This window comes from Rhinolophus sinicus, chromosome 2 (genome assembly GCF_057876585.1).
Source record: "Rhinolophus sinicus isolate RSI-liver-muscle chromosome 2, RSI-T2T, whole genome shotgun sequence".
In the NCBI taxonomy this organism is placed as follows: Eukaryota; Metazoa; Chordata; class Mammalia; order Chiroptera; family Rhinolophidae; genus Rhinolophus; species Rhinolophus sinicus.
The window spans coordinates 32,277,368-32,301,045 of record NC_142502.1 but is presented as its reverse complement, the minus strand read 5'-3'; the positions used below and the strand labels follow the sequence as shown (position 1 = coordinate 32,301,045).

At 35.2% G+C, this 23,678-nt stretch overlaps 1 pseudogene; it reads left to right on the top strand.

Annotated features, from left to right (window-relative positions):
* The first annotated feature begins 9,838 nt into the window (after positions 1-9,838).
* Positions 9,839-11,700, top strand: LOC141571895 (small ubiquitin-related modifier 2 pseudogene; annotated as a pseudogene).
* The last annotated feature ends 11,978 nt before the right edge of the window (positions 11,701-23,678 follow it).

The window sequence follows — 23,678 nt, the reverse complement described above, 5'->3', positions numbered from 1 at the left end:
CATAGAAGAGCAAACATAAATCGCCCATAAATATAGAAAATATATTCTACCTCATTATGTAAAAAGGAAATCTAAATAAACATACTTGGACTATCATATCACACCCACCTTATTTTTAAAACGCTAAAAAGTCTGATAAAACTAACTATTGAAATAGTTATGGAGCAACAGGAAGTTTTATACATGGTTGGTAGGATTACAAATTGGTCACTATGAGAAACAATGCAATGTAATGCAGAAATGTTGAAGAAATGCAGTTTCTACAATCTGAGGAAAGGGTTGAAGTTCTTTGCGTAGTGGAAAATCTTAGAGAAATAGAAACCAATAAGACTGGGCATTCTGGGGAGAAGCAAAAATATCGTATAGTCAGCTGAAAAGGAACCTTGCAGAATAGGAATTATTTATTTATTTATAGAAGTGATGCCTAAGTATATTATTGTAAAACATTTTTTAAATATAGGACTATATAGACTAAAAAGTGAAGATTCACCTTCAGATCTCTCCCTGTTGCATTTTCCAACACAAAGGTGACCATTGTTGACAATTTAGTGTATATACTTGCTGGTCTTTCTTATAATTTGTATTACATTTACATGAATTAAAAAAAGTAAATTGCGATCATACTATGTGTCTAGTCTTGCAAAATGCTTTATTTTAACTTAATAATATGAGTTGGATATATTTCCCTAGAGGTCATACGAATTTACCTTATTCTCCAATTGCTATTTAGTACACCATACTATGGATATTCCAGCATATTTTGACATTTATATTGTTTCTAACCCTTATTACAAACAATAATGTATAAAATTCACTTTGGACATATTGCCTTCTGCACCTGTGTTCTGTGGAGTAGATATTCAGAAGTGAATTACTGATTAAAATATATTTTCCTTTAAACTTTTTAAAGATTTGCCCTTTTACTCTCTAAAATGTCATTATTAATACATTTTCCTACTAATAGTGAGAGACTTGTTTTTTCTTTTTGTCAAAACTAGATATATATTTTAATTGTAAGTATATTACATAAAACTATAATTTTGTGTAACATACATTTCCATAATTATTAGTAATATTGAGCATCTTTTTATATATCATTTGTATTTGAGTTGCCTCTTCATCTCTTTTACTTATTTTCTTGTTGAATTCAATTATCCTTATTGATTTCAGGAGGTTTTTTTTTTTTTACTCTGGATAATAATTTTTTCTGTATTCTATTCATAAATATTTTCTTCATGCTATGTTTTACCTTTTGACTTTATGCTGTTTTGCACAAAATTTTTAATTAGTATGCAGGTGTATTTTTCAATCATTATATTTATAGCTGTTAGGCTTTGCATCTATAAAATCCTAGTTATATTCATAGCGATTGTTAGGAATGTGTGGGGTCACAACCTACATATTTTTATATCCTTTCCAGTGTCTAATGCAGTGCTTCATATATTCTCTCACTTGAATGAGAGTGGTGTGGTTGAGAGATGAATCTAAGCAAAGGAAATGAAAGATATGGAAGAAGGCAAGAAAAAAACTGCCTTCAAAGGAGGCCAAACTGAAAGACAGCATCTTTCTACTATGGAGTAGTTAGGTACCTTCAGCAGTTTTCCTATATCAGTTAATAGAAACTCCATTTTTTCCATTTATTTAATTCAAAATCCTTGAACCATCTTTTCCTTCTTATACACCACCTCAACCAATCAGGCAATCTTGCCAGCCCAAAATACAAAATAAATTCCCAATAGACTCACATTTTACCACTCTTGCTGCTGCCAACTGCAGTCCAAAGCAAAATAATTAATTACATGAAAGTTCTCCCAGCTTCTACCCTTGTTCTCTTTCTTATGTAAGTAATGTCCACATGGTGACCTGATTGATCTCTTCCGTTATAAATCAGGACATATGTTGCTCTTCTACTCAGCCTTAAAATGTCTTGGCACCACTGCCAGAGTAAAACGCAAGGCACCTATGTGACACAAAACCCTACATAATTTGGCTCCCTCACTCTCTCTGCCTTGCTCTCCTCCCACTTTCCCATTTCACACTGGCCTCCTTGCTGTTTCTTAAACACTACAGGCACCTTCATGAATCATGATTTTGAAGCATTTCCCCCTTATTTTAAGAATGCTCTTCCCCAAAATAGTCGTTTGTCTCATCTCCATAACCTCCTTTGGTCTTTTTTCAAAGGTCACCTTCTCTGACTATCCTAATATTCTGACTCTATACAGATTTGTGTTCAGTCAGCAATCTCTATTCTCCCTTCTGTTATTTACGTTTTTCTTCATAGCACTTACCTCCATCTAACATATACTGTTAATGGATTTGTTTCCTGTCTGCCTCCCCACTCTAGAATAGGAGCTCCAAGACAGTAAAGATTTGTTTTACTTTCTCATTACTCTCTTCCTAGGATCCAGAACAGAGGACCTTAGAAAGTTCTCAAAAACGTTTTCATTTATTTTAATAAATGAATGAATAAATAAAAATAAATAAATACATGAATAAATCAGAAAGAATTCCTGGATGTTTCAAATGCCAAAACAGAGTTTTGCTTTGAGATGAAAAGCAACAGAGGTACACTATGGATACTTGAAGGAAGGCAATAGAAGTTACCTGAAGTCAGAAAGAGGATAAATTTGAGGAAGACAAAGAGAGGAAGGAAAGAACCGCTATAATCCAATCTGAGGTCATTGGAATCTGGTTTAAGAAAATAGTAATGGTAATGGAAAAGAAGTAATGAATTCAAATGGAACAAAAAGTGAATTGGTTGAATTAAATGTAGTGGGTGGAGGGAAGTGGTAGTTCTTAGACACTCCTAATACTGTGATCTTAGAGAGCTGGACATTGTTAGGCCACTCCTACAAAGGGAAACGGTGAGAAGTTAAGCTCTTTTGGAAGAGATGGGGGAAGGGCTATGGTTTACTGATAGTTTCTATTTTTTTTAATCCTGTCACATTTTTCGCATAGCCCTCTCCCAATTTATTATCTGTATCTATGAGTCTGTTTCTGTTTTGTTTGTTTGTTTTTCTTTAGGTTACAAATATAGGTAAAAATCATATGATATTTGTTTTTCTCTACTGGACGTATTTCACTTAGCATAATATTCTGTTGGTCCATGCATGTTGTCACAAATGGTAAGATTGCATTCTCTTTTATGGCCAAGTAATATTCCATTGCATATATGTAGCATTTTTGCAATGATGTAGAGAAGGATGAATGAAAACAAAATTTTTACAGTTATAAAAAGATGGCATTTTCCAAACCATGTTTTACTTTTTTGTGTTTTATATTGCTCCTCCATATACTTGACAACTGTAATTTGACCTGAATAGTAATCAGCAGAGGAGTGATTCTGTACTGCTCCAAGTTAATTTAGGGTATATTCCTGTTCAGTATAAAATAGTCATGAAAGGAGTAGATAAGTTCCCAGTTTCTCTCTGGCCTTACCCCTTTAGTAGTGGCCCATTTTAGGACTCGGCCTTCATAGATAACATATTAGAAATAGATGTCAAGATGCTACATTTTTACACTGAGACAGAGAGAGAGCAAAAGAGAGAAAAGTGAAGAGGAACAGGAAGAGGGAGAGGGAGAGGGACAGGGAGAAAGAAAGATCAGTTTATTGCTTTGAGGTGTTACACTAGAACCCTAAGTATCTTGAATTTATTATCTTGAACTTCTGAGACGGTAACCACCTGAGAAATATATATTTATCCCATTAGTTTACAAAGGAGGAATCAAGACCTCTATAAGTTAATGGAATGAAATCATACCATACCACTCACCTACCCTCCAGAAGCATTGAAATCCCCAGTAGCAGACTGTGTGGGAGGGCTGAGCCATCCAGACTTGGGGGACTGAAGTGATGCTTTAAGAGGTAATATTCATCTGCAAAGTGCTTGGCATTTCTGGGGAGGTGTATCCCCTCACAATATATCTTAGGCCTAATGGGTAACAAATTTGAATTTATTCTCCTTATCTTTGCCTTTTGTTCTCTTTGTATTTTTTCTTTTTTGGTATTTTGAAATACAATGGGAGTTAGACTTGAACAGATTATAAGGTAAGGAGTTAAACTGCTCAACTACACTTCTGAATGGGTGGAGTGAGTGACCACCTGGATTAGTAAGAATCCCTTTGGTTAAAGTGATGGTAACCCAAATCAAACTGGCTGAGGCAAAACCAGGTATTTATTGGAGGGCTGCCTTGTTGTCAAATGTGATTAAAGAAGTGTGACTAATCAACCTCTGGGAGGGCAGGGCTGTCCCAGGCTCCGGAATAGCTGGGATGGGGCCTATGAACACTGCCAGGACTCTATTTCGGCCTTATCTGTGCTCCTCTGCCTTTCAGCTGCATTTTTCCTACTCAAGGCCAGCTTTCTGTTCTACTTCCCCAAGACCTGCATGTAGTACGTCTTGCTGCTCCCACTACCTGGGAGGCACTGGCTGGCCTTTCCTAATTCTCATTTGGACAAAACCCAGGGAAGGATTCTGAGTCGCAGGCTCACCCTTGGTGTGTTCAGCAAGGCCCAGAGGCCATGGTGTGGGGTCCTTCATGAGGACCAAAAAGTCTTTTGATCATATCATTGATGAGGAAACTGAGGCACAGGGAGGATAACCGACTTGCCCAAAGTCACTCATCTAGTACGATACAATTTGATCATCGTCTGTAGAAGTCATTACATAAATATTAGTTATAATTGGACTTGTATCATGAAAAAGCTGTCTGGAAAGATCCTGAACAGAGCAGCAAAAAAAAAAAAAGAGGGATACACTATATTTAATAGGTTTTATAGCCATCTAGTGGTGGTCTAGAGAATTTCATCATTATTCATATATCACTGTAATAATTTGAGAAAGTTTTATGTTGCTCAATATAATCTTTAAATAGGTATCATAAATTTGAAATATATTTAAAATAAATTTACATATTTTATGGGCCCAGTATTGCACAGCGCACATTTAAATAATCATTCCAATTGATATTCAAGAAAACAGCCCTGTAGTGCTAATGATGACAATTATTTTGAAATTTAAAACATTTGGGATGAATTCTTTTGCAATAAATCGCCATTTGGCATCAAATGCAGTATGAAATGAGCCGTATTTCCAGGTTGGCAACAGACAGTCTGGTAAGAAAGACAGTCTTCTGTCTGAGAAACAAATAGTTGCTACTACAAAGGGAAAAAACTATAGGTCAGCACTAGGGGCCTTTCCTGAGGATGTATGTATGTGCTCGCTTATCCCAGAGGCTGGCACTGCAGCTGCTCTGAAGTTTGCTGCTGGGCCAGGAGAGAGGGAGCCACAGGGCACAGGACCGGTCAGCCTGGTTCTGAATGCACGTGTCCACTCTGGTCCCACCAACCATTTGGATACAATGCAGCCGTGCTGTTTATTCCCTTCTGCAAAGATGTGATTTTCAACAGTGTGATTCTAGCATTTGTCATTTCAAGTAGCACAGCACAATTTTTATGTAAGGGATACCTGACGGCGTCATACAAAAAAATTGACCGTTTGACTTTGAATATTTTAAAGATTATATTTAGTTTGACATCACTTGATGAATTTAAGTATAAATTTACCTTTCTATTGCAGAAATGGTATTCCATGGTGTATGTGATCGATAAATTTGTCCCTGCAGTACTAGATGTGTAACAAGAGTTTTTACATATATTTAGAGAATTCACCATATTATGCTAGATCAGACTGGAATAAGACTAATATTTATAACTCTCCAGTTATGTGATGAGGTCATTTAAATCTTGATGACCTCAAGATTTAAGGGAAAGATTTAAGGGAAAAAATCATGAGAAAATAGGTAACTTGAACATGTTCTCTTCCCTTGAGGTAAGATTTTGTGATATGTGGAAATATAATTCTATTCTTTTCCCAGGTTCAAAAAAAAAAGTGGCTATTCCAGCTTGTTAACTAATTTTCAATTCTTGTATTAACTGCCAGCATGGGAATAGATTTTTTTAGTAACATTGGTCAAGTAAGGGCTGATGAATGCAATGGACTGAGTGGCAAGGTTATAAATTAGATACGTTTTGAATGTAAATCTGTGTGGGAGCAAGATTTAAAATATAAAATGTATACTTGTAGTCATATATATTGGTATAAATGTCTGTAAATTGGGTAATATATTTTACTAAGTATATCTGAAATATTTATTGAAACCGTCTTGCTCCCTAGAAGTTATTTTAAAATGTACTATGTTTACCACAATTTAAAAAATGTTTCACGAGGGATAGAAAGCAGAAGCTCCTGTAATATCTCCCCCTTTGCATCATTCCTTTCTTGCAGAGAAATTTGGAGATGACACAGAAATCTCTTGGGATTCACTGGAGATCAACATCATGTACACACTCAGACTTGTGACCCTGAAGCCCGAAAGTGTGACATTGAATCACATTCTCCGGATCGGGGAAAGTGTGCTAGAAAACTTTCTGTATCCAAGCAGGAGACAGGATTCCTGCTCACGTTCTGAGCATATTTTAAGCCTTACACAATGAAAGGGAATGCATGCTAGTATTCACCTATTCTTCATGGTTAGATATAACTTTGCCTTCTCTTGGCAGTGACTAGGAACAGTTTTGCAAATTAATCAGTGACACTAAAAGACAGACAAGTCAGCTCAGATGTGACAAGAGTAAGAGTCTTTAAGAGTTAGGGAGTATCTGCTCACCTTCACCACACTGTCAGGGGCCCTCCTCCAAGCTCTCTTTAGTGAAGTAGAATTGTCCATTCCTGGCTCTGCCTCTCACCTGAGCAGAAGATTTAAAAGCACAACTGCCTCCATGACTCTGCCTGAAAGAAGAGGTTGAGTGGACCCATTGCTGACAGGACCCCAGCCTTTGCTGAGTTAGTTTATGATGGAAATCAGATGAAACAAGAAGATTAGGTCTCTTTCCCCAGCACCTCTGTAGTATAATTCAAAGAGGAGAGATGGGGTTATTAGGAAGGTATGCTTTAATTGATTTTGTGAATCAAGTCTCAGGTTCCATGTCATCTTTTTTATTCCCTTCGTGTAGGACCATCCCAAGTGAGTGGACTCTCCAAATGGGTGCCTTCTCATGGGGGCCCTAGTGCTGATGAAACCCTCCCTTTTCTCCCATGGGCCTTACATGAAAATCGACTCTAAATTGCTATGTTCTTTATATACATCTCCACATTTTCCTCAGTTCTCAGTTCCTGATAGAAACCCACAGGTTCAAAACCTCCAGGTGAACTTGCAACTAATTTTTTTTTTGCACATATCTGCCCATGCTTCCTGCAGGCCCACAAATTTTTATTACACCCCACTACTCTTCTCCCCTCTTCCACAATATGAGGCACCTGCATTACTTTCCAAGTGTGCCATTTACCAAGATGTGGAAGATTTTCCTCACCCGGGGAGTGCACAATGGGGAGACCAACCTTTGTACTAAATTGTGGTTCTCATTCTCTGAGCCTGAGATTGGGGCTTCTGCAACCATTGGTGACCATGCTTCCCATATCCACCGTTCTTTCTGGGACCAAGTATAAGGCAAATCTTGGATACAAAGTCAGCTTTTGCAAATGCCATGTAAAGCAGAGAGAGAGGCAGAGATAAATTTAGCATAATAACCCCAAGGAGACATGCAAGAAAGAGGCTTTTCTTGGTCCCCACATACTCCCCACTGCTCCACCCATAATTCCAGGTCCTCGGAAATAGGTGAAATGGAACCAGAGCATGCTGAGGAGAGGAGACATGAACCTGGGAGGTAGCAGAGAAATCAAAGGACATATGGAATTGAGAGCAAAGAACAGAAGAGACAGTGGGTCCAGAGAGGATATTTTCTTATTTCTTGTTGACAACAAGGGTAGTGACCATATTGTGTAGTTCTTAGACCCTAGACGAAAGACCTCAGGCCCTTAAGTGATTTGTATATGGCAGAAAAAACTACTTCTGATTTTCCACCACTTGTGAAATGCACATAGGTTGGAAGATATGATTCAAATCTGAATTAAAGGATCGTTTTACATTTTTTTGGACTCAGTGAGTGTGATGTCAATTGTTCATCTTGTTCCATATAGGACTTCGTCATCCTTCTCTTCCACAGTTAGTGCATGATACTGGGTTACATGTATACATCTGTACAACAATGTACCAATCATGTACCATCCATCTCCTCTTGTGCTCTTCTGATGCATTTCATGAAAAAGAAAATTGGGCAACTATTTCTAACAGGTTTTCTTCAGCCTTAATTCTTTGACATGAGAGACCACTACTAACTTTCACCAGTTTTCTAGACCAGCTCTTGGATGTTCTGATCTTCACAAAGCCAGAACTCTGAGAAACATATATTAATTTTCAAGAGATAAATGAATAACAACATACTTCTAGAAATTCTGAACAACACAAGTTCCTAGTAATAACTTTATGCCCCGGTTTTTTTCTGACAGCTGACGTACTGGATTCTCCGTGACTTTCTGACACACCAGAATCATTGTTTGTCTAAATCATATATTCTCCTAGGCTGCTTTGCATTGTACCTGGACCAAGAGATTTGGGGCAGACTACAGCAGGACCATATTTGTTTCAAAGCTGAGACACAGGTGTCTGAAGACCTACAGTGGGACTTCCTAAAACTTCTCTATTGCTCAGCCACTGGCAGAAAACCAGACAGTCTTCATTCACTTGGAATGGAAAGGGTCTCAATATTAAAAATATCCAATAAATTCTGGATTTCAGTGTATTTCTGTATCTCTTTTTTTTTCTAATTTCACTTTCATGTTTAGCAAATTTTTAAAATAAAAAACAATTTTCTTTATAAGTTTGTTATTGGTTTCTGCCTTTGGTTACAAAATCTGATTGGCTTCTCTCAACCTGGGATTCTTCACTAGTATTTTATTCCAGTATTTCAATAATTACACATTTGCATTAACTCTTTAGATTTTTTTCTATGATGTAGAATTTGTTTTTCTGAGGTAGTGGCCTACCTTGATTTTTAGTCACTTAGATAAATATATTATACAAAAAATAAACTAGTTTGAAATTCCTTTTATCTTATACCAAATTGTTTCAAATATTTGGGCCAATCTCTTGTCTTCTTTTTCCTTTTTTTATTTTATAATGTTTTTATTTTTATTTTTTTAATTAGAATTTATTGGGGTAACAGTGGTTAGTAAAATTACATAGATTCCAAGTTTACAATTTTGTAATACATTATCTACTTATTACATTGCATGTTCACCACCCAGAGTCAATTCTTCCATCACCGTATATTTGACCCCCATTACCCTCTTCTATTTTTTACCCTCTTCACCCTCCTCCCTTACTCTCTGGTAATCACCAAACTATTGTCTGTGTCTATGAGTTTTTGTTTCTTCATTTGTTTGTCTTGTTCTTTTCCTGTTTTCAGTTTTATTTACCACATATCCATGAAATCATATATTCTCGACTTTTTCTGCCTGACTTATTTCGCTTAGCATAATGATCTCAAGATCCATCCATGTTGTCCCAAATGGTACTATTTCATCTTTTCTTATGGCAGAGTAGTATTCCATTGTGTATATATACCACATCTTCTTTATCTAATCATCTATCGAAGGACACTTTGGTTGTTTCTCTTGGCCACCATAAATAAAGCTGCAATGAACATCAGAGCACATATATCTTTATGGATAAATGTTTTCAGATTTTTTTGGTAAATACCCAGGAGAGGGATTGATGGGTCATATGGTAATTCTATTCATAATTTTCTGAGGAACCTCCACACGCCTTCCATAACGGCTGCACCAGTCTGCATTTCCACCAACAGTGTATGAGGGTTCCTTTTTCTCCACAGCCTCTCCAACACTTGTTACTATTTGTCTTGTTGATGATAGCCATTCTAACAGGTGTGAGGTGATGTCTCATTGTGGTTTTTATTTGCATTTCTCTGATGATTAGTGATGTTGAGCATTTTTTTGTATGTCTATTGGCCATCTGTATGCCTTCTTTGGACAAATGTCTATTCAGGTCCTCTGCCCATTTTTTAATTGGATTGTTTGCCTTTTCGTTGTTGAGTTGTATGAGTTCCTTATATATTTTGGATTTTAGCCCCTTATCAGAGGCACTGTTTGCAAATATCTTTGCCCATTTGGTTGGTTTGTTGCCTCTTTGTTTTGTCGATGGTCTTTTTCTGTTCCATTTATCTGTTTGCTCTTTAGCCATCACAAGTTTATTTATTTGGTTTTAACTTTATTTCTTTTATTTTTCTCAAATGCAGGAAAGCAATGTACTCCTGACACTGCTTATGTGCTCTTTTGGTGTGTACCTGGCACCTTTCTTGTGATGGGCAGCTGAGATGACTCTGGCACTCGCCACGACCAACAAAAAGCCCAATGAAAGAATCAAGACTAAGAACAACGATGGTATTAATTTGAAGGTGGCATGGCAGGATGGTTCTGTGGTGCAGTTTAAGATAAGGAGGCACACACCACTTAGTAAATTAATGAAAGCCTGTTGTGAATGACAGGATTTGTCAATGAGGTAAATCAAATTCTGATTTGGTGGGCAGCCAGTCAATGAAGCAAGCACACCTGCACAGTTGGAAATGGAGGATGAAGATACCAGCGATGTGTTCCAGCAACAGGCAGGAAGTGCCTACTAAAAAGGGAACCCAGTACCTGACTCCAGAACTCTGCTCCTCCCAACAAAGAAGATATTTTCAATTACGATACCGCAATTTGGTCCCACCACATCCTGACTACTACAGTATAGTTTTCTCTATTCTTTTATTTTCCCCTTCCCTATTCCATTATTGTACATTAAGTAACTGATGCATGTGCACAAGTATTTGCATTTTTTAAAACTAAATAGCCAGTCGTATGTTTTGATCAACATCAAACGGAGATGAGACAGGGGATAATACTGGTTCTGTGAAAATACCCCCTTTTCTCCATTAGGGCATGCTCACGCAGCTCTTATCTTTGTAGTCCAGTAAGTTATTTTGCTCTCACTACTTAATAACAGTATAAAAAAACAACATAAAAATCCTTGCATACCTTGTTTGATTGGAAATTTTAATGTTTTTCATTTATCATTGTAAAACCAAGGACAATTTTATAATTATTTTTTTTGTACGTAGCTGTCACATGTAGCGTGATCTGTTTTAAAGTAGAGATAAATTACTGTAAAAGAAATGAATCCTAGATAGTTTTCCCTTCAAGTCAACCATCTTGTTGTTTAAATAAATTTCTTGCATAAAATTACATATATGTGTATATATATGAGGGGTGACAAAAAAGCATACACATTTTAAGAGACGCTATCTATGCTCAAGCAGTAGTTCATCATAGTCAGAAGTGTCTGGATGCTGATGGTAACCACTTTGAGCACCACTTGTAGAAGTCAAACTTGACTTGTATTCATCATTTGTTATTGGTATATGCTGAGTATTATAATTAACGCAGTTTTTTTTTTCTTTCTTAAAATGTGTATATGATTTTTGGCACCCTCCCTGTGTGTGCGCGTGTGTGTGTGCGTGTGTGTGTGTGTGTGTGTGTGTGTGTGTGTGTATCACTGAATTTTCTATTTTTACTCCAGGAATACAGTGCCTTTCTAAACTCTCTCATCTACATTGACAGTTCTTTATTTTATTATCTTAGATTTTCTAGGTAAACGATTTTATTGGCTGTAAATAATAATAAACTTGACTCTTCTTTTTTCACATGTGTACCCTATTAATTTTCATTCTCCTTCCTCCCTCCCATTTTCCCTCCTTCTTTTCTTCCTTTCTTTCTTCCTTTCTCTCTCTTTTTCTCTTTCTCTCTCTCTCTCTCTCTCTCTCTCTCTCTCCTTCTGTCTCTCTCATCCTTCCCCTTCCTTCCTTCCTTCCTTCCTTCCTTCCTTCCTTCCTTCCTTCCTTCCTTCCTTCCTTCCTTCCTTCCTTCCTTCCTTCCTTCCTTCCTTCCTTCCTTCCTTCCTTCCTTCCTTCCTTCCTTCCTTCCTTCCTTCCTTCCTTCCTTCCTTCTTGCAATCTTTCATTTTGCGAGGGAGAGAAAAATTTCCCCCTTCTGGTTCTTTTGGACGTTTGAATATAATTCAAAGGACAGAAGACAGATTAACAGAAGAAAATCAGTGTTAGTTTTTTACACACAAAAACCTCACACACATAAGAGAGTCAGAGACCCCACATACATGAAAGGTTCAGAGACAAAAAGGTAAAATGGGGTATATTTGACATCTGAGCTAAGGAATGGGATAAGGTCTTGGGCTTCAAAGGGAGGAGGGCAATTCACAGGGCAATAAGAATAAGGGCAGATATTCAGTAATTAGATGTTTGACCTAACATATACTTAGGTCATAAAAAATTATTTTTGGTAATAACTCATTCTGGGAAAGATTCCAATTTACATTTATTTAGGTAGTTAATAGAGGGGCAGAAATCTCTGATGAGTCCACAGGGTCTTGATTGCTTTTAACTCAAAAGAATCCTCATACCACAGTGGCACATCTTGGGGCCACTCTTGTTCTGAACACCTACAATTTCTTTTTTGATTAAAACTCTAAAACAGTGCTGAACAACAGTAGGCAATAATACAGCCTCATCTCATTTATATCACATTCTTCGTGATTTTAACATAAACAGGTAGGTTTGATTTTACTTTGTTTTTCAATCAAGTACAATGTTTGCTGTTGGTTCACTTACTGGCATTCCATCTGCTCCAAGTGCAAGATAGGAATACTAGCCTGTGAACCAGTTTCCGTGCACACCCATAGGATGTGTGTAGGGTAGGTTGAGAACTCCCTTTTCCCTTGCTCACTCATCATCAACCCTGCTTCAGGCTAGACTTGTACAGATTCTCTGCCCCTTGGAGCTTGACTGTTTTCAGATCTTTCTGAAAACTGTCCATTGACTCCTCAGGTGAGCTAGTGAACAGCTGGGTGGCTTGACATTTACTAAGTTTAATTTACCAGTATCATGTCTTCCAGAAGTCACCCAGTCACTCTTCTGATTTCTCTTAATGTTATATATAGATAGATAGATAGATAGATAGATAGATAGATAGATAGATAGAATATATAGAATATATATGTATATATATATACATATATACATATATATACATATATATACATATATATATATATATATATATATATATATATATATATATATATATATATTCTTCAGAATGTCAGTGGGAATTAGGTAAGCAAATCAGCTCAGCCAACCAACTTGAAGTGGTTAATGGTTCTTTTAAAAATGAAATCTATCATTTTCAATTCTCATGTGTGAAAACATAAGTGAATTTTCCCTGAAGTTAATAAAGACAGATGGAAATAATACATTAAAACTCAGCTCCTAACAGACATTAATGATGGTAGCTCACTTAAAATTGTTATCCAGGTTGATTTAATGAACACTGGATTAAGAACAGTGGTTCCAAAGTGAAAATATGAATATGAATAAGTTGACTTATTATACTACCTGATATCAAATTATACTACAAGGCTATAATAATCAAAACAGCATGGTATTGGCATAAAAACAGACATATAGATCAATGGAACAGAATAGAGAGCCTAGAAATAAATCCATGCCTATATGGTCATTTAATCTATGACAAAAGAAGCAAGAATTTACATTGGGCTAAAGACAATCTGTTTAATAGATGGTGCTGGGAAAACTGGAGAGATACATGCCAAAAAATGCAACTGGACCACCTTCTTACACTATAAATAAAAATAAACTCAATTAAAGACTTAAATGTAAGACCCCAAACCATTAAACTCCTAGAAGAAAATATAGGAAGTAAACTCTCAGACATCACACTTAGCAATATTTTTTTACAAATATATCTCCTTGGGCAAGGGAAACAAAAGAAAAAATAAACAAGTGGGACTACATCAAACTAAAATCTTTTTTCACAGCAAAGAAAACCATCAACAAAATAAAAAGACATTCTATTGAATGGGAGAAGATGTTTGCCAAAGATACATCTGATAAGTGGTTAATATCCAACTTTATAAAACATTCATGCAATGCAGCATCAAAAACACAAATAATCCAATCAAAATGGACAGAGAACCTAAAGAGACATTTCTCCAAAGAAGACATATAGATGGCCAATAGACATATGAAAAGATGTTCAACATCATTAATTATCAGAGAAACACAAACAAAATTGCAAGTGAACAATGAGATACAACCTCACTCTTGTTGGAATGGCTATCATCAATAAACCAACAAACAGCAAGTATTATAGAGGCTATGGAGAAAAGGAACCCTTGTACACTGTTGGTGGGGTCGCAAATTGGTGCAGCCACTATGGAAAACAGTATGGAGTTTCCTCAAAAATTAAACACAGAATGACCTTGTGATTCAGCAATCTCACTTCTAGGTATTTACACAAAGAAATCCAAAACACTAATTTGAAAAAAACATATGCACCCCTATATTTACTGCAAATCTCTTCACAGTAACCAAGATATGGAAACAACTGAAATGTCCATCAATAGATGATTGGATAAAGAAACTATGATACATTTATACAATGGAGTGTTACTCTGCCATAAAGAAAAAAAAAAAGGAAAGAAAAAGAAATCTTGCCATTGTAACAACATGGATGGACCTAGACGGTATTATGCTAAGTGAAATAAGTCAAACTGAGAAAGACAAATACCATATTATCTCACTTATATGTGGAATCTAAAGAACAGAATAAATGAACAAACAAAACAGAAACAGACTCACAGATACAGAGAACAAACTGATGGTTGCCAGATGGGTGGAGGGTTGGAGGGACAAGTGAGATGGGTGAAGGGATTAGAAAGTACAAATTAGTGGTCACAAAATATTCATGGGGATGTAAAATACAGAATGGGGGATATAGTCAATAATGCTGAAATAACTAAGTATGGTGTCAGATAGATACTAGACTTATCGGGGGATCACTTCATAAATTATATAAATGCCTAACCACTGTGCTGTACACCTGAATTAATATAAAATAATATTGCATATACATATATAATATATAATTAGATATATAATATAATATTGCATATATATATATATATATACATATATATATATATATACACATACATATACACACACAGGTTGGGATTATAACTTTGTGAGGTGTGTAAATGTCTAATTATTATGTTGTTTTGTACACCTGAAACTAATAATGAAAAAAATAAATCGTAATAAACAAAAATCACTAAACTTAAGGAGAGATCCAAGATGATGGAGTAGATAAACACTATGCCTGTTTCCTTCTGTGAATACATTAAAATTACAACTAAATTATACAACAATCAACCTGGAGAACCATCTGAAGTCTGGCTGAACAGAAGGTTTATAACTAAGAATATAAAGAAGAAGCCATGTCAAGACTGGTAGGAGGGGTGGAGATGTGAAATGAACCATGGAGGTTCCTCCCAGAGAAGCAGGGTGTCCCAATCCCACACTGGCCTCCCCAGCCCAGAATACTGGTGCCGGGAAGAGGAGCCCCCACAACATCTGGCTGTGAAAAACAGTAGGAATTCTGACCATTTTGGTAGGACGGAAGGCTGCAAGAAATTATGACATTTCTCTTAAATGGCCTACACGCAGACTATCTCACCCCCAGGCACTCACCCTGGGCTCAGGCAGTTGGATGTTGACTCGGAAGGTGTCAGAGGTATATGGGGGGGTGGGGGCAGATTGAGGTGGCTGGCTTCAGGGCAGGGCTGGAGGACAGTTACCATTTTCCCTGTGTGAGGTCCTCCTCACACACAGCTGGCAGGCAGGTGCCATCTTTCCTGCGTTGAGCCCTACCCGCACACGGCCAAATCTAAATCTGATTGGCCTGGTGAGCTCTGCTGCTGCTGACTCACTGGGAACCTGCCTTACCCGACTCCCCCAACTCTGGAGGCAGTTTCTTGTGAGCAGCCAGCCTCGCCCCCATTACACTCTTTCTGGGAAAATTATAGGAGGCCGTGGGCACTATGTGGGCAGCGACTGGCCTTGGTGTGCTCTGAGACTTTTGCTGAGTAGCTCCAGCGCCCTGGCACCAAATCAATATTGTGTTGGTGTGGTACAGTGTCAGAAGTTTTGTTGGACTTATCATGGTGATCACTTCTTTAGCATAGGGAATAAAATAAAAAATGTGGTATTAACACTGTATAGGTGGGTACCAGTTGAATAAATATGATGTACACCTGAAACTAACATAATATTGTATGTTAGCTGTATTTTAATTTAAAAAAATCTTAAAAAGTAAAAATTCCACACTAAGAGGCCAGTTATATATGCTTACAATGTAGTATTATGTTAACCTTAGAAAGAACAAAGCATATCTATAAGTATGGTGCATTTTTCTAAATTTATAAATACCTTTGGATAAATAAACAGTATTAAATTACATGTAACAAAAATAAGGTGAAAAACTGTGCAATGCAGTTTCATTTTGGTAAAAGAAGTTGAAGTATGCATCTGAAAAGATACAAAAAAATTTAACCCAAAATTTTGTCATTAAATTGTTAAATTGTTGGTTTTATTTTTATCCTCATTAGGACCACTGGTCTAAATGAATGAATAAATAATTAAGGAAATAAATTAATCAGGGCTACATTATCAAACATTTTACTAACTACTTTCTAAATAGTGTTAATATTCTCTACATTTGTTTCCCAAAAAGCATGGTTAGAAAACTATGTTAAGAAAAACTATTAATGGAAATAACTTTGCATATAAAAATCATTAAGTGTTTTAGTGGAGGAGGAGGGAAACTGTCAGGAAACCAACAATTAAGTTGGCCTCTGTGTTTCTCCTCCGTTTTACCTGGGACCAGTGCCTGTTTTCTTTGGACACATGGTGGCAGCATCTGAACATTGCTGCTCATTTCCTCCTGGGCAAGTGTACGTTTTTAGGCAAAACTTGGTGGGTGCAGTCTAATTAGAGGGACATGACTAAATGAAACTGCCATACCACTGGCTGCTGTGTAATGCTTTTCTATGAAAATACTCTCTGTCACAGGAAAAAATAATATATGATGTGTTATTGCCACTGTGGGGGAGGAAGAAACTTTTCTCTACCCTCAAGGTCCTTAGGCTGGTCTAATAAATCTACGTGAGACAGATTCACAAGGGAAAATAACCAAAGTTAATACATGTATTTGCATGGGAACCTTACATATATGAGAAAGTCAGAGACCCCACATACATGAGAGGTTCAAGGACACAAAGTTAAAATAAAGTACATACGACATTCTGAGCAAAGGAAGACAGGTAAGGACTTTAAAGGTCACTGCAGGACAATAATAGCAGATGTTCAGTAATTAGAAGTTTGCCCTGTCTATAGACAGATTGTAAAAAGTTATTTCTAGTGATAACTCTTATTATGGGCACGGCCCCTAATTTAAATTCTTTAAGGGAGAGGTAAAAGTTTTTCATGAGCCTCCAAGGTCATGATTGCCTTCAGCTCAAATAATCCATATGCTAAAGCGGCACATTTGGGGGAGGCCTGTTCTGAACACCTACACCATGTAGAGAAATTATACATATTTTAGAAAAACATTTTAAATTTTGGAAAAACCTTACCATTAATTTAGCAACCTTCAGAATAAATTTCAGTAACAGTAATATGCTCTACGATTAATCATGTTCTTTTTTTTCTTATTGTCTTAAAAGACAGATTTAGTAATCTTAATTCTTAAATTACTCCTGTTGTCTCTTATTAAAATTAATCATGATGTATATGTTTTTTAGGAGTGGGTGGGTGAGGGAGGGAGAAGAGCAGTATATTAGTTTTAGGAAATTAGATTGTCATGTGAATGTGCCTCTCAACAGGACAGTACATAATTCTCACATTCACCACTCTTGCCCTGGTACCTAACAATTAACCTGGAATAAACAAATGAATGAATGATGGTCTGTTGTTCACCATCTGATAATTCACCTTTCCTGGACCTGATGTTTTGACTAATTCTTAATATCATAATTGAATGATTCTAAAATTTATTCATAAAAGATACTCCTAAAATAGACTTGACTTTTAAAAAATATCTATAGCACATGCATTTAATATTAATTTAAAAAAGTCTTTACAAGACTTTTTACATTGGCTTTCTTATAGTATGGGAATGTGTTATGGTAAGCATATTTTTTTGTATCACCTGTTAAATTTTTAGTTCATAGTGAAAACATTGTGTGAGATGATTATGTTAAAATAATTAAATTTGAAAAATCATTGGGTCAATTAAGACTAAGCAAATACGTCTTCTGGTCAGACATTCCAAATTTCAGTTGTACTCACCTGACATGACCTTATCTAAGCTACTTAAATTATGTAAAATTTAGTTTCCTATGCATAAAATGGGGATAAAATACATTACTTATAAAGTTTGGGAAGATTCATTGTGATAACGTATGTAAACACTTAGTGAGTATTATACGTATGAAACCATCAGGCACAATGAGAGTTATAAGAAGTGCTCTGGTTGCTATTATTTTGATAGAGACTAAACAGTACACTTCAGAAAGTCGGAAAACTCAGGTTTCTGCAGTAGAGTGAGGCAGTTTTTTCACAATGGTGAAGACCCATGATGAAAGGTCCATGACAAAGACTCTCTCCTCGACCAAACTTTAGTTAGGCTCCTCTGAACCCTCTTCTCCACTAGGCCTCGATGTTGGCCTTTGGTATCTCTCATTACTAAATTCAGTTTTAGCAAGAATCCCACTAGGTCAGCTTAGAGAGAATTCTCTACCCTGATAATCTGATCAAGTTCTTCTCCCCCACCCCCACCCCCACCTCTGATGTTTAAATTCTTGACCTGTCTTTAGCAAGAATCATTTTAGGCCAGTTTAGCAAGAATCCTACTCTGGTGTTTTCTCTCAGTAATTTTCCAACCATTGACCTAATTCAGATCCTTGGCTATAAATCCCCGCTGACTTAGCTGTATTCCAACTTGAGTTTGATCTCTCTCCTCAATCGCAATACTTCTATTTCAACAGTCTGAAATAAAGTCTTCCTTACCATTTTAAGATGTATCAGAATAATTTTTCTCTAACAGGCAGACCATGCATAGAGTTTCATCATCAATTATAGACATGGTTTATAGGATGAATGCATGTGTGTGGAAGAGAGTGCATGTGAATTCACCTTCATCCAGTAGATGGAATGAATCAGTGCCAACACAGCCTCACTCTGGACTCTGTGGGAAAGGGAAACAAGCAACTCTTTTATTGTCACTTTAGAGAAATAATCTCTACTTTGTGTGTCTAAATATACCCACCAGTGCAGGCTAAAAAAGCAGTGTCTTTCCACTAGTACGCTTATATTTCAAAAATTTCTATTTTCACATGCTTGTACTTGAACATGAATTTTATACTATAGAAAAAAGTGTAGTTTGTTTATCTTTAAAAGAAATTTCCTGTTTTGAATTTAGTTTTCCTGATGTCCTGCCTAAATACATCGTCATATATTTTTAATTAGAAAAAATCTTATCAATTGCCTTTGTATATAAATTTAATTATAACTTCGAAAATATTCTTATGGTAAAATGGGGTCACATGTCACAAGCTGGGTTCATCTTAGATCTGTAAAGTTGCTTAATGTTAAAAAATACATTAATTTAATTCACCATATTTATAGGTTAAAGGATCAAAATAACTTACTGCTAGATGCAAATCATTGGATAATATTCAAACTCAATGAATGATATAAGTATTCTTAAGAATCACTGAATAGACATGCTTTTCCTTTTTGTGTTAAAAGGTAGTATCCAGAGAACTACAGTAAACATAATTACTAATAATAGAAATATGCTATTTAAATTCAGGAACCAAATAAGAATGTCCCATTCCCCATACAATTCAGCATTATATTGGAGTTTCTAGCCTGTATAATTAAAAATAAAAATAAATAATGCATGAAGATTGGAAAGATAAAAAATTGCCTTGTCAAGGGCAAACTGATTAATTTAGTAATCCTAGGTTTTATTTCTTCCCAATTTATTAATTTCTTGCCAATTCAGTGATACCCAGATTAAAAATTTCTTCCCAGGTTTTCTCTTCTTCCTTGTCTTCTCAGGGTTGAATGCATATTCTTGAAAACTTTCAAATCCATATCCCTCTTAGTGCAGCTGGAAGCTAGTGAAAGTAATTAGGTTATTTGATCTGGGTCAATCCTATGCAAGTAGCTATACAAATGAGTTCTCATTTCATACTTGATGTAAATGGAGTCTAGTGTGTGGCTCATTTCAATTTCCTTTAGCGAAGATATTGAATCTTCTCTAGATATCACCAACATTACAAGTAGCATCATTTTTTTAAATTGACATTCTCCTTACTGAACAAGTGACAGACAGGCACAATGAGTCTTCCTCTGAGAAATTTAGATTCCTAATTAAGTTTAAGAATTTGTTTTCATGTGCTTTGAAGAACGCTTACTACTTGTAGACTGGAAGGAGAAGGGAAATCCACTTAATATTTTTGTAACAGAAAACAGAATTTTAACAGAGAAATATAGAATTCCTATGCCCTATCTTCCATGTCTTTCAATAAATAATCATAGTAATTACATTTTACACTTCGGACATTTAGAGAGCTGGATGAAAGGACATACAGACGCCCTTACTGTTGAAGTATACCCTGGTTATGTTGCTGCTGAGGTCCTTTTTCAGCACATAAAACCTTATCAGAATACACTTTTCTTTCAAGCACCGTTGAAATATTCTCTAAGATAAACCATATAGTGTATCCCCCCAAATCAAGTCTTCATATATATAAAAAGATTTAAAATATGCAATGTATATTCCTTACAATAGTAGGCAATTTTAGGGACTACAGAAATCAATTGCAAATCAGTAAAAGAAAGATACCTGAATATGTAAAAAATTAAAAACACACTTTTAAATCTCTCATAAGCCAAAGAAGAATACACAATGTAAACTAGAAAGAATTTTGTATTTAATGAAAATGGAAATATGACATACCAAAATTTGCAGAGTGCAGTTAAAACAGTGCTTAAAAGGAAATATATGCTTATGTAAAAAAGTTTTTAAAAGATCCAAAATTGATGATATGTCTTCTGAAACTATAAAAAAAGACATTAAATTAAATAAAAAGTAAGTTTTAAAGAAAAAGGAAGCACTAAAGAGTATAAATCAGTTAAATACAGAGGGTGACAAAAAAATGATACACATTTTAAGAAAGGAAAAAACTGTATTAAAATTGTAATACTCAATATATACTGATAACAAAAGATGAATACAAGTCATATGTATACATTTTTTTTTGGCACCCCAGGTATAAAGTGAACAAACAACAGAGAATATCAATAAAACCAATAATTTTCAAAAATATCAATACAATTGATAAATATGAAGTTTGATTGATGGAGAAGAAAGTAAGACACAAGTTACCAATATCAGGAATCAGATAGGGGATATCATTACATATTTTACCAATATTTAAAAAGTAGTAACATGAAGAGCCTTATGCCAACAACTTTGAAAACAGAAAAAACGATAAATTGCTTGAAAGATTAAAGCACAAACCGGCACAAAAATAAACAGAAAATCTGAATAGCCATGTAATAAATAAATTGAAGAGGTAATTTAAAAAAATCTGTCCCTATACCCAATAAACACTTTCCAGGCCTAGATGTTTTCATCAGTGAATTCTCTCAGCCATCCAAGGGAAAAACAATCTTACTTTTTTCTTTTTTTTTCTGAAAATAGCAGAAGACAGTAATTCTCAAGTAATTTATCAGGCCTACATTATACTTTTACCATCACTAAAAACAAGAACAGGAAATTGCATACCAATGTGTCTCCTGAACTGAAACACTGATTGTAATATTAGCAAATTGAATCCAGCAATATATAAAAAGGGTCCTTGATTCCAGCATAGAAACTTAATTTAATCTTTGAAAATTAATCAATATAATTCACTATATTAACAGGATTTGGGAGAAAAAAGTAAGATCATCTCCATAGGTCTAGAAGTATCACTTGACAAAACTCAGCACACATTTGTGATACAAATAAGGAGGCTAGGGATAGAAAGCTACTTGCACAAGGGGAAAAAGTACATCTGTGAAAATCTACAAGCAAAATTATATTTAATGGTAAAGGCTGCATTTCACTTAAGAACAGAATCAAAGCAAGTATGTCCACTCTTCCCTCCTATTCTATATTTTATTGGAAATTATAGGATTACAATAAAATAAGAAAAATAAAACTGTGCAGACTGGAAATAGAAAATAAATTGTCTTTCTTCTCAGACAACATGATTTCATGCACAAAAATACTAAGGAATCTTTTAAAAAAAGCTATTACATATATTAAGTCCAAAAGATATACAAGCAATACACAATATTTAATTTTATTTCTATATACTAGCAATGAACAATTAGAGAATTACATTAATTTAAAAAATCTATTTACATTAGTATCCCAGACATGAAATTTTTAGGGATACATTTACCAAAATATATGCAAACCATAAAAACTGACAATTATAAATATTGCTGAGAAAAATCACAGAAGACATAAATGAAAAGACGTATCATGATTATCAATTGGAGTGAAACCTTGGTAGGGTTAAAATTTAAATTCTCCTTGAATTGAATGCAATCCTAATTAAAACCCCAGCAGACAGCAACTTTCCCTAAAAACTATAAAAAAGTCAATTTATTAGGAAGAAATAGAAATTAATTTAAAATTATAAATATGTATATATTTATAAATAAAGCACGAAAACACATGAAACAAAATGTAATGGAATTAAAGGGACAGATGAACAATTCAACAATATTAGGTAGAATTTCAAAACCATACTCTCAATAATATAGAACAACTAGAAGAAAAATTACGAGCAATCCCAAATTGATCAACACTATCAACCAACTGAACATAACTTACATCTATAGAACACTACACACAACAGCAGAATACAGACTTCATATATGGAATGGTAATTATTAGACATAATTAAATCTAATGAAGTCCTAACAGGTAATGAGATGCACCAAATATAATAGGATTACAATGGAACTATTAATAGTTTGTGCACACCAACACTTTATAATATACTTTAGGTTGCATATGAACATGGATTGATTTATTTATGATGACTGTTTATATTTCAACACCATGAAAGCCAGATGGTATATAAATATAAATGACAGTGTAACAATCAATATTCAAAATGCCCAAGTGGCAGTAAAATTACTTGAGCTTAAAAAATAATTCTCTATGCAGACATGGAAAGTTTCAGAGAGGAGAATGGATTGTGCTGTGTTGAATGTAGGTTAACATTTTAAAAATGGTGAACAGAAAGGAAATTAAATCCCACATAGAAAAAAATATCCTGATCAAAAGGAAAGAATTATTTTAGCATCTATGGGAAACATAATGCTTCATTTGATTGACAGAGGTGCTTTTCAAAAAAGTTTTAAAGCCCAGAAAATGGCATTTGTGAATGCCAACCTAAAACACTGGAGTTCAAGAAATTTTTGTGTTTTTTTTTTTTTGTGGGGGGGAGAAGAAGTTTGATTACAAGTCTTGAAATCCTAAGAAAAATGACTTTGAGATCATGCTTCTGTAGACGATTCCAAATGGACTCACTAGTAATTCTTTCCACTCTTTTCCAAATACCTTACAGTTATTTTAATAGTGAAAAAGTGGTAAATCTCAGCAGTGTCTTCGTCTTTAATATTCTAGAGCTTTGCAGTTTTCAGAATTCTTGTT